The sequence below is a fragment of the Camponotus vicinus genome, unplaced genomic scaffold (genome assembly GCF_025532165.1).
Source record: "Camponotus vicinus isolate PSW18456_S1 unplaced genomic scaffold, iyCamVici1.0 SCAF_1, whole genome shotgun sequence".
In the NCBI taxonomy this organism is placed as follows: Eukaryota; Metazoa; Arthropoda; class Insecta; order Hymenoptera; family Formicidae; genus Camponotus; species Camponotus vicinus.
The window spans coordinates 24530517-24543030 of NW_028141945.1; the positions used below are offsets into that span (position 1 = coordinate 24530517).

The 12514-nt window shown below is 29.5% G+C and overlaps 1 pseudogene; it reads left to right on the top strand.

Annotated features, from left to right (window-relative positions):
• The first annotated feature begins 1273 nt into the window (after positions 1 to 1273).
• LOC145972627 (uncharacterized) lies at positions 1274 to 8060 on the top strand (annotated as a pseudogene).
• The last annotated feature ends 4454 nt before the right edge of the window (positions 8061 to 12514 follow it).

A 12514-nucleotide genomic window follows, 5' to 3' on the forward strand; every position in this document is an offset into this window, starting at 1 on the left:
ATTTTTGAATCAAATATAATTGAACATTTTCCTCAAGATCCACGATATGTTCCTCAAAAAGTGCTTCCATTAGCAATAGTAAAATTCAGAGAAATAGAAGCTGCTCGTGCCCGTAGTATACGGCAATATGAGACTGAATCACAAAAAGAAAATCGGTTAAAAATACTTGCTGATATTCGTCGATCTAAGAAAGAATTAACCAATAATTGCATGAAAACACAATCCCTCTCAATCAAATGTACAAATTTGGAGAATAGCTGCGCTAAACAGCAACATCAATATACAAAGGATGAAACTAAGCAACAAAAAGAAAATCAGTTAAAAAAACTTGCTGATATTAATCAATCTAAGGAAGAAATAACCAATAGTTGCATGAAAATACAATTGCCTTCAATCCAATATACAAATTTAGAAAATAGTAGCATTAAACAGCAACATCAATATATACAAGATTTAGAAAATAATCGTGCATTAAAGCGGCGTCAAAATCAACAGAATTTAGAAAATAATCGCCTTAAGAAACGATGTCGATATCAACAAGATTTAGAAAATAATCGTACTAAACAGCGACAGCGATATCAACAAAATTTAGAAAATAATCGCCTTAAGAAACGATGTCGATATCAACAAAATTTAGAAAATAATCGTACTAAACAGCGACAGCGATATCAACAAAATTTAGAAAATAATCGCCTTAAGAAACGATGTCGATATCAACAAGATTTAGAAAATAATCGTACTAAACAACAACAGCGATATCAACAAGATGTAGAAAATAATCGCCGTAAGAAACGATGTCGATATCAACAGGATTCTGTAAGACAATGTGAACAAAAACGCATACGTTATTCTATAAACTTTCAGCGTGAACAGGACAGACAAAAAGCATTAGATTCTAATCGCAAATGGCTTTATAACAAACGATATTATCAGAAAAATAAAAAATCTGCAATAAAAAATAACGATGTTGGAAAAAAAATTATAAAAAAATATGAAAAGTTTTGGTCGAAAAACACCATAAAACTTCAGCATTCTTTAGAAACATTTACTAAAAATATTGTTGAGAAACTCGGTATTAAAAATCATATCGAAAAACGATTAAAAGCCGAAAAAATCGTACGTTGATGTATGCATGTTAGAAGAAGTTATCTTCGTAATATTTACAAAATGTTATCTTTGATTAAAAAAAAAACAGAAGTATATATATATATATAAGTTTGACTCAAGCCGTAAAATGTTCCACAGTTGAAGAGAAATTAGATGTGTTATGTGGCGAATCCAGCCATACAGCCTCATCTGAAAACTATTTTATTGATTCTACATATCGTCATGTAACTTCAAAGGAAACTTTGGTAATGAATGCAGAAGAGAAAGTAGCAAATCTACCGTTAATAAAAACTGCATTGGAACCTTTGGCAATGAATGCAGAAAGACAAGTAGTAAATATATTACCGTTGATAGAAATAGAAGCGAAAAAATCGTGGTCGTGCAATACTTCATGTAAAACTGACGATCCATTTTTAATTAATCGTTATCAGAAATTTCTTGAAACTATAAATACATGTACTTTAAAGAATGTACCCAAATTGATAGAAAATATTCATAAATGTACTATGAAAATTTCAAATGAAAAATTGGGCCATACGCGTAGCTGCCATATTGATTTAACACTTTGCGAAGGAATGTTTCTTCCAATTCAACTATTATCGCCTTATTTTCCACGAGTAAGATATATTAAGCGTTTAATTTATCAGCTTACAGATTTTTATCGAAAGATGGATAATCTGGATGAAGCATTAACTCATGCTGATTTAAACACATTAAATGAAATTGTAACTTCTGCACAAGAAAAAGCAGATATGTACAAACATCAACAGGCAGATACAATTCTGAGCGATGATGATATTATTTTTAAATATCATCAAGCGTTTAAGGCCTTGGTTAAGCGGTCAACAGACACACCACGGCATGTTTGCGTATCATGCGAAAAATTGTGTTATAAGAGAAATGTTTCTGAAGTCAATATTCTTCGAGAACAAATAAATATTCAAAGTTGGAGAGGTTTAATGGCACATATACAACAACAAGAAAATAATGCGCAATATATATGTACTTATTGTGCAGGTAAATTTCGTAAAGGCTTAATGCCTGCGTATTGCATCTTGAATAATCTCCTTACAAATGATGTACCCAAAGTAATATCATCTCTTAATACATTTGAAAAAATGATTATATAGAGAGCTAAAGCGTTTCAAACTGTCGTCAAAATGGGAATTGTTATTAATAAAAAGTTGCCTCAAAGGCAAATGGTACAAAAAGTTAAAGGTAGAACATTTCATTTACCACTTCCGTTACAGGAGACGTTGAATAAATTATGTTTGAATACTGACCCAATAAATATTAATAACGAATTATATATTTTAGTTAGAGGTATTCCGACCAAATCAAAGATTATTTGGGAAGAGATGGTTGATGTTAAAAAAATATTTGACGCTTTAACGTGGTTAAAGCGCAACAATGCTTTATACTCCCAAATTATACTGCCAAATGATCATAATGAATTAAACATTTTAGAACAATTAAAAAGTTCAGAGTTTCAAATGGAAGAGACAGAAGCGATATTAGGTGACGAATCTGACAATGAGTCATTAAATAATCTGGTAGAAGAAACGAAAAATGATGTAGAAGTTACATCAGCAGAAGGCAATGTTAACTCAAGTTACTGATGAAAATGATGGCTATTATGAACAATATACTATTTATCCCTTATATGAAAAGAAAGCAAATAAAACTTCGACAGACTTGTATCAAATGATAAAAATTCAGAATGCGCCTTTGGATAATCGTGAAAAAGATTTAGATTTAATGTGTTTTCCAGATTTATACCCTTTTGGTATTAATGGACAACATGAGATTAGGGAAGTTAAACTTCATGATCATGAATTTATTAAATGTCGTTTGACATCTAAACATCCACAGTACAGATTAAATCAACAATACTTATTTTATTTGTTGAATAATGCGAATATGCGTCAGTTAAGCCGTGGAATTTATCATAAATTGAATGTAACTAATCCTCAAGTTCGTTATACGGCTGCAGAGTATTTAGAAGCAATGTCAAAAGAACAGTTGGAATCTGATCTAACAACAATATTTTCCACACTTCGAAATACGGAACAATATTGGCGTAAACCGAGAAGTAATTTAAGGTGTATGACGCAGCATTACCTGCGACATGGTTTTTAACACTAAGTCCGAGTGAATGGTTATGGGAAGATTTAGGTGAATATATTCGTGAAGTAAATGGATGGCATGATGCTTCCTTATCCGTTAGCGTACTTGTTAAAGATTCTGTATCAACGTCCAGGTTTCTCGATAATAAATTTCGGGCAATGCTTGACTTCATTAGCTCCAAAGATCATCCAATTGGAGAAGTAACGCACTATTTTTGGCGACGAGAATACCAAGGTAGAGGTATACAACATTTCCACTTATTAATTTGGATTAAAAATGCACCGATTTTTGGTGAATCTACAATTGAAGAAGTCTCCAAATTTATTTTACAATATACAGGGTGAGCCATTTTAATTAACGCACGCAATTATTTCGGAAACAAAGCATTTTAGAGAAAAATGTTTCAGACAAAAGTTGTTTGGTTTCGAGGGGGCCATAAGATGGTATCATTGGTTTGACCTTGAAGAGTTATTTGAAGGTCACATGAAGGTCACCTTCAATTTCTTAAATGGAACCTACTATTTGTCATTGCATATTCTTGTAGCTTATCTCGATAGCTTTCCAAAACACTATAATTAAGTACCTTTTCGTTAATTACTTTTTGAGTTATGAGGCTTGAAATAATTTCTTAATTTTACATAAACCGTAAAATATCATGTAAAATATTCATTTTTCGATTATCTTACCTTAATACTTTTATGTACAAAATAATGAAAGAAATCAACTGGTGTAAAAAAAACACATAGTTGTTTTGAAGAAAAAATATGTAATTTGCAATTAACAATTCCATATTTTTTCTTAAAAACAACTATGTGTTTTCTTTACACCAATTGATTCCTCATTATTTTGTACATAAAAGTATTAAGGTAAGATAATCGAAAAATGAATATTTTACAAGATATTTTACGGTTTATGTAAAATTAAGTAATTATTTCAAGCCTCATAACTCAAAAAGTACTTAACGAAAAGGTACTTAATTATAGTGTTTTGGAAAGCTATCGAGATAAGCTACAAGAATATGCAATGACAAATAGTAGGTTCCATTTAAGAAATTGAAGGTGACCTTCATGTGACCTTCAAATAACTCTTCAAGGTCAAACCAATGATACCATCTTATGGCCCCCTCGAAACCATAAAACTTTTGTCTGAAACATTTTTCTCTAAAACGCTTTGTTTCCGAAATAATTGCGTGCGTTAATTAAAATGGCTCACCCTGTATAAGCTGCAAAATGCCAGATGAAAATATTTCACCATTATTGTATAAATGTGTTGATACGCATCAGCGACATAAACATAACGATTATTGTCTTCGCTCTAAAAAAGTAGGACGTAAAGTTATTCGTCGATGTCGTTTTGGATTTCCTCGTCCCGTTACTGAAACTTTCAATATGAGAGATGTGGCAACTTCGATAGCAGGTAGAAAACAATTGAAACATAAAAGTAGGCTTTATGATCTTCCTCGAATGGATAATGAAGTTAATATTAATGATTATAATCCTGTTCTTCTTACTGCATGGGAAGGTAATATGGATATACAATTTATTGGTGAAAAATCATCGCTTCTTACTTGGTACATTACTAAATATATAAATAAAGCGGGAAAATGTGAGTTGTCTGATTCTGTTCTTAATATTGAAAATAATAAGAACAAATCATTAGCAAGTCGTCTTTGGAATATGGGTTTGCGATTTATGAATAATAGAGAATGTGGAGCTCTAGAAGCTGCTGATACATTGTTAAGTATTCCTTTGTATGGAACTGATCGAAATACAACTATCAAATGGTTAGATGTTAACCAAATACGACGTAAAAGAATAAAAAACTGCAAGGAAATTGAAGCTCTTGATCCTGAATCTATAGATATATTTTATCCATCTTTAGTAGATGATCTTTATCCACATAGACCAAATGAACTAGAAAATATATCTCTTTATGAATTTGCACAGTGGTATGATATCGAAGATCAAACCTAAAAATAAGTATGTTGAGTATTATAAAATAGATAATGGTAAATATCTTAAGCGACGACAGCGTGGATATCTTATTGATCATTATAAAGTTAATGTTAATACACAACCAGAAAATTATTTCTTTTCGTTATTACTTATGTTTAAACCATGGCGAAAATTAGAAGATCTTAGAAACGGAGACGATACTTATGCCGAATCGTTTCACAAAGAAAAACTGCATCTTGTAGAAGCGTTGCGATATCATGAAAAATTAGAAGAATTGCAAAAAGCATTTGAAACCGCAAAACAGTTAGTTCAGCAATGCCTAGACGACGATTTACAAAAACAACAGTCTCAGGATGATCCTGAAAATCCGATAGGTGTTCAAAATATAGAGGCTGGTGAAGCAATGCAAGATTTTAAAGATCTTGGTGATAAAGCAGTTCGCGAAATTGATGTATCTGAAATGATAGCAAAATTAAATACGGATCAAAAACGTGTATTCGATAAAGTTATCAATACTGTAGAGTCAGATGAATCAGTATTACGATTATATGTTAGCGGAGAAGGTGGTACTGGAAAAAGTTTCTTAATCAAGACTATTAAATGCTGGATAAAACAAAATCTCAACAAAGATACTGCTGTAGCAGCACCTACTGGTATAACAGCATTTAATATAGATGGTTTGACAGTTCATAGATTGCTTCAATTACCCGTTGAACATGGTCATACTCCTAAATATAAACAACTATCTGATCATGTATTGAAAGTTTTACGAGCAGATCTTAAAGATGTTATTCTTTTTATAATTGATGAAGTGTCAATGATATCTAATTTGACTTTAATGTATATACACCTTCTAGGCATCTTCGATTGTCTGAAATATTTGACACTAGTGATTGCGATGATGGTTGGTTTGGTCGAAAGCATATTCTTTTATTTGGAGACTTGCTTCAACTACCTCCTGTACGAGATGATCCTATTTTTAAACATTTATCAAATGAAAAAATTGCTAAATATCTTAGTTCCTTAAATGCGGTTAATTTATGGACTACAGTATTTGACTATGATGAATTGACAATTAATATGCGCCAGCAAGGAGATGACTCTTACCGCGAGTTATTGTCGAGAATTCGTATCGGTTTACTAACAAAATCTGATTGTAAGATTCTGGAAAATAAAAAAATTTCTTTTAAAGCTGATTCCTTCGAATCTAGATTAAATGAGTTATGTACTTTCATTAACAATCTGTCATCAGACACCGTTTGTTTACTACCCACTTGTCATATGTGTGATGTTCTCAATGATGCAATGTTAAGCCGCATTGTTTCTAAAGAAATAATATTAATTGCTGAAGACACGATTGACTGTATTTCATATGTAAAAAAGAAAGTATTAAAAGTATTATCAAATAATGATGATGATAATTCTAGAACAGCTGGGCTTTCGAAAAAAATTATAATTAAAATTGGAGCGAAAGTTATGATACGGCGTAATATTGATGCTAGTTTGGGTCTTGTAAACGGTACAATTGCTAAAGTGATTTCAGTTGTACAAGATAATGATTACGTAGGAAAGATCAAACTTCTTTTACCATCAGGTTTAGAATATTTAATTGAAAGAGTAAGTGTTAAATTTGAGGTAGTGGATAGAGCGTACGTTGTCAGAAAACAATTTCCATTATCTTTGAGTTACGGCATCACTATTCATAAAAGCCAAGGATTAAGTTTGCAAAGTGCTATTATGGACATTGGTAACTCTGTATTTAATTGTGGCCAAACTTACGTTGCATTATCGCGAGTAACATCTTTAGAAGGATTATATTTAATTAGCTAGCTATTACCGATGAACTTCGATCCTTCATCGGTAATAGCTAGCGAAGACGCAATTATTGAATATAATCGTCTAAAACAGATACACAAACCAAAAGCAGAAATTATTGCCATGTCAAAGGAACAGTATTACAAAGTGAAAGATGTTTTATGGGCGTTACCAAAAGTAATTGCTTCTGTTCAAAAATCAAGTTTAGATCAAAATGTTCGACAAAGTACTGCTTGGGTCATGCATGGTTTCCAAAATACAGATAAGGTTTCATGCTATGCAAATGCAGTATTACAGTGTTTATTGAATTTAAATGCCATTAGGCAGCAATTGTCCAATTGTGATAAATCAGATGTTTTACGTGTGTTAATGCATCGATATGAAAATGGAATATGTAATCTAAATACATACGCAATACGACAATGTTTAGGAGAATATTTTTCAAGTCCCGTAAAACGAAATGTATCTGATTTTTTTATGGCTCTTTGCGAAAAATATGATTGTATAAAAAGTTTGGTGAGGCATCAAATAACTTCTATTAGACGGTGTAAAACTTGTGATAATACAAAAACTATTGTTGATAATAATATTATTATTTCTGTTCCTATTAATAACTTGAAAAAGAAAAGTTATAATCTTAATGATTTGTTAAATATTACGTTTTCACATTGGTGTCAGTCGCATAATGAATCGTGTGAATATTGTACTGAAAGTAATATAATATTAAAAAATGAAATAATATTGACAAAAAAGATAGTTGTGATTCGTTTAATATTTTTATCACAGGATAATAAATTAATGAAAGCAACACACAACTTTAATTTGAGTGCTATTCCAACAACTAAAGTATTAATAGATGGACAGTTGTATAAAGTGATGAATGCTATATTTGATCATGGCTCAAGTATCGATGAAGGTTATTATATAAGTATGTGCAGAGAAGGAACATCTAATATTTGGATCGAAGCTAATGATGCTCAAGTTAAAAAAAGACAGTGGCCTAGAGGTGCTAAAAATGTTTACTTACTTTTTTTACAGAAGATGGCTAGTAAATAATATATATTGAAAGTTATAAAATAAAGAAGCAGTTAAAAAATTCTTTATTAAAAATATATTTATGTAATATCTAACTTGTGATTAATATTTAATTATTTAATAATTGTATTTCGATCAGTCCCATATAAAAGAATGTTGTAATGTATCAACAATAATTTCGTGAAGACTGCTTCATATTCTGCATTATTTATGAACTGTGAAAAAATATTTAGGTAAGTTGCCAACACTACCGTGTCTCTTGATAATTTGTCTTTATTTTCCTTACTATTAAAAATAGAATTAAATAACTCACTTTTTCTCCGTTCCATTTATATATTCAATGATAAATTAGATAAGCAAAGCAACGATTATTCATTAATGGATTTATAAGTATTAATTGTGAATAATAAATGTAGATTTCTAATGACATATTGATTTGTAATTATCCGTTATTTTTGCAATAAGAATAGCAAAGAAGTTTGAAGGATCTGAATATCTATATAGTAAGCAAAGAGGACCGTCGAATTTTAATGAAATATGACGGGGGTGGTGGCGGGTTCTTTGCTCATTTATTTAAAGATGTTTAACATATAGTACAAAAAAGAGTGATATCCCTAAAAAAATTACCCTTTTAAAAAAAAGGTAAAAAAAGGTGCTAAGTCCGCGTAAAAAACAGTATATGTATTTGCAAAATAGTGTATTATTAACTGTAAAAAACTATTGTAAAAAACCTGTCTCCAAAATAGTGTTATTTTGAAACTGTAAAAAACTACTGTAAAAAACCTATCTTCAAAATAGGATTATTTTAATCTACAAAATAGTTATTTTAATCTGCACAAAATAGTGTTATTTTAAACCGTAAAAAATTGTTCTACAAATTATTTTAATTTTGTGTAAAATTGTATATCCTACAAAAATAATGATATCAAAAAAATTGCGCTAAGTGAAAATAAAAACTTATAAAAATATTTTAACCAAAAAAAGTTATACAAAATAGTTGTTTTAATTTTCTACATTATATCCTAGAAAAATGATGATATCCAAAAATTACGCTAATTGAAAATAAAAACTTAAAATATTTTAACTAAAAAAAATTGTACAAAATAATTGTTTTAATTTCCTACAAATAATATTAAAAAGTTGCGCCAACTGAATAAAAATTTTCACTATAAAATATACATTTCTTTTTTATTTCCAATATAAAAAGAAAAATGATATTAAATGAATTGTAATATATCTATTATAAAAAATCGTTGAAAATATGAACAATCATATACATTGCAATAATCATATGCATATATCCTGAAAAGTTTAATTAAAAAAAAAAAAAAAGGAAATGATAATACAAAATACAAAATTAAAAATTATCAAAAAAATTAAAAATTAGAAATTAATAAAAAAAAAAAATTTATATAAAAATTAAAAATTAATACATATAAAAAAATTTTAGTTAAAAAACTTAGCGCTGCTACGTTGAATAATGTGCTAATGAAATTAGCAGCGCTAATTTTTTTAACTAAAATTTTTTTATATGTATTAATTTTTAATTTTTATATAAATTTTTATTTTTTTTTTATTAATTTCTAATTTTTAATTTTTTTAATAATTTTTAATTTTGTATTTTGTATTATCATTTCCTTTTTTTTTTTTTAATTAAACTTTTTAGGATATATGCATATGATTATTGCAATGTATATGATTGTTCATATTTTCAACGATTTTTTATAATAGATATATTACAATTCATTTAATATCATTTTTCTTTTAATATTGGAAATAAAAGAGAAATGTATATTTTATAGTGAAAATTTTTATTCAGTTGGCGCAACTTTTTAATATTATTTGTAGGAAATTAAAACAATTATTTTGTACAATTTTTTTTAGTTAAAATATTTTAAGTTTTTATTTTCAATTAGCGTAATTTTTGGATATCATCATTTTTCTAGGATATAATGTAGAAAATTAAAACAACTATTTTGTATAACTTTTTTTGGTTAAAATATTTTTATAAGTTTTTATTTTCACTTAGCGCAATTTTTTTGATATCATTATTTTTGTAGGATATACAATTTTACACAAAATTAAAATAATTTGTAGAACAATTTTTTACAGTTTAAAATAACACTATTTTGTGCAGATTAAAATAACTATTTTGTAGATTAAAATAATCCTATTTTGAAGATAGGTTTTTTACAGTAGTTTTTTACAGTTTTAAAATAACACTATTTTGGAGACAGGTTTTTTACAATAGTTTTTTACAGTTAATAATACACTATTTTGCAAATACATATACTGTTTTTTACGCTAATATTTACCTCAACGTCTACGTGTTTACCATCTACTGCTCCAATACAGGGATAATTCCACAGATCCAGTTTTCTGCCGTCGGATTAAGGAAAACTTTTTCCCTTAATTCGTCCCAAATGCATTGACACGTTTCAGAAATTATTGTCGATACAGTATTCTTTCCTACACGGAACGCATACAATACAGATGCCATACTGTCTTCGCTGGTTAAATATCGTAAGGTAAGTTCCAATCGTGTCCGTGATACAATTGGATCTCGAACTGCATACTGCTTCTGAATTTTTGGTCCAATAATCTCCAACAGTTTCTCGAATAATACCGGTGTCAATCGCAAGAAATTACAATATTTTGGGTCATTGGAATGCAACATTTCGGGGATCAAGTTATCACTGGCACCCTGCAAAAATCTTCTTTCGGGCGTGAAAATAGGACGAACCCCAATTTTTTTTTCCTTTTTTTTCATTACATTCTCACGTTGTATTTTTTTATATATTATATATAATTTGAGCAACTTCCTCTTTGGTTCGCTCTCTGATATGTTGGAGATTGTCTTAATTTCTTCCAATACTTATACAAGCATAATAATGCAATTTTAGAATCCATCGGATTTCCTTGTAGCTGTCAATACATAAATTATCACATAAAATTACAATATTCATACAATATATATTGTTAATATATTATATATTTCATTGTATATGATACATTGCCTGCCAATTATTAAGTTTCAATTTTCTTTTATCCCTCAACAATGAGTAATAACTTGTAATAATTAATAATTTACCTTTGTATTACCTTCTGTATTGACCACGCTGTTCCGTAAATTCGTTGTCACGATGAATTTATATGTGTATACACTACCGCTCAAAAGTATTTGGCCACCCTTAATTTAAGAGAAAACTTGAAAACGAAATTGTGTCTATTGCCTTTCATCGATGTTTATTGTTTATGCGCTAACGGAAAGTCGTTCTCAATAGCTATATTATAAATATCACTTCATGTTTACTAACAGATAGATACAAAGACAAATAAGGTATTTATGACTCTTTTCCTAGAATGGATACTTTTAAGTTTTTACTACAAAGGCGCGTGTTTCATGGAATTTTTTTGTTTATTTGATATTTTAGAATGTAACGGATATAGATTTGCGTCAGTTATCTGCTGCCATTTGAACAGAAAACACATCTCTTGACGCATATTTTGCAAAAATAATATATAGATAGAGAAGATATAGATAGATATATAGATAATATATATATATAGATAGATATATAGATAATATATATATAATATATAGATTAATATAAATGAATGATTTTTATTTATTTATAGTCATTTAAACACAATTTACCTAGGTGGCCAAATACTTTTGAGCGGTAGTGTACATATATACAGTTCTGTCATTTTTGTTGCGCGGAAACATGGGCCTCTAGTCCCTATGTAGCATAAGTAAACTTTGCGCAACCAATCATGAGTTATTATTTCAAAAGTGTTGAAACACGTTAAAATTTATTTGACAGATTTTAACATTTTCAGTCAATATTTCCGATAAGAAACGCATTTAATTTAATATTTATATACATGATAATAAAATCGAGCGATAAAAACAATATTTAAAAGTCATTTTAGGGACGTGCTGCTCGGACTGCTTACGCTCATTCCGCTCCATGGGGATGGGGAGGATTTGAAATTCGCGTAATGAAAACTGCTCGCGATTAGTTCCACTCTCGTTCCGCGTTCCGCTATTCCGTTGCATGGGTCCCCACCCTAACATAATGGCGAAGCGGTGAGTGGAGAGGGAGCCGTGGACGGACTCTCCGAAACATGATGGCGGCGCGCACTTCTATAGCCACGTGCATTGGCCGATCTTTTTTAATTAATATCTCGAATTTTATGTGCATTTCAAAATGGTATACGACTTTTTAGTTCGGTTTAACGAAATCTACTTATGATTTTCTGGGCAGGTGATACGGACACCCTGTATATACATATAGTCTGTTTTTTATATTCATATATAATTTATTAGTGTAATATGCTTAAAATATTCTAAAAGTATACTCATAATACACTGAGAGAAATTCTGAGTATACTGACTAATGAGTAGGTTTCTAAGCCAGATATAGAAACATCCTCCGTACATTCTCAAAATATCATAGTACGTATATTGA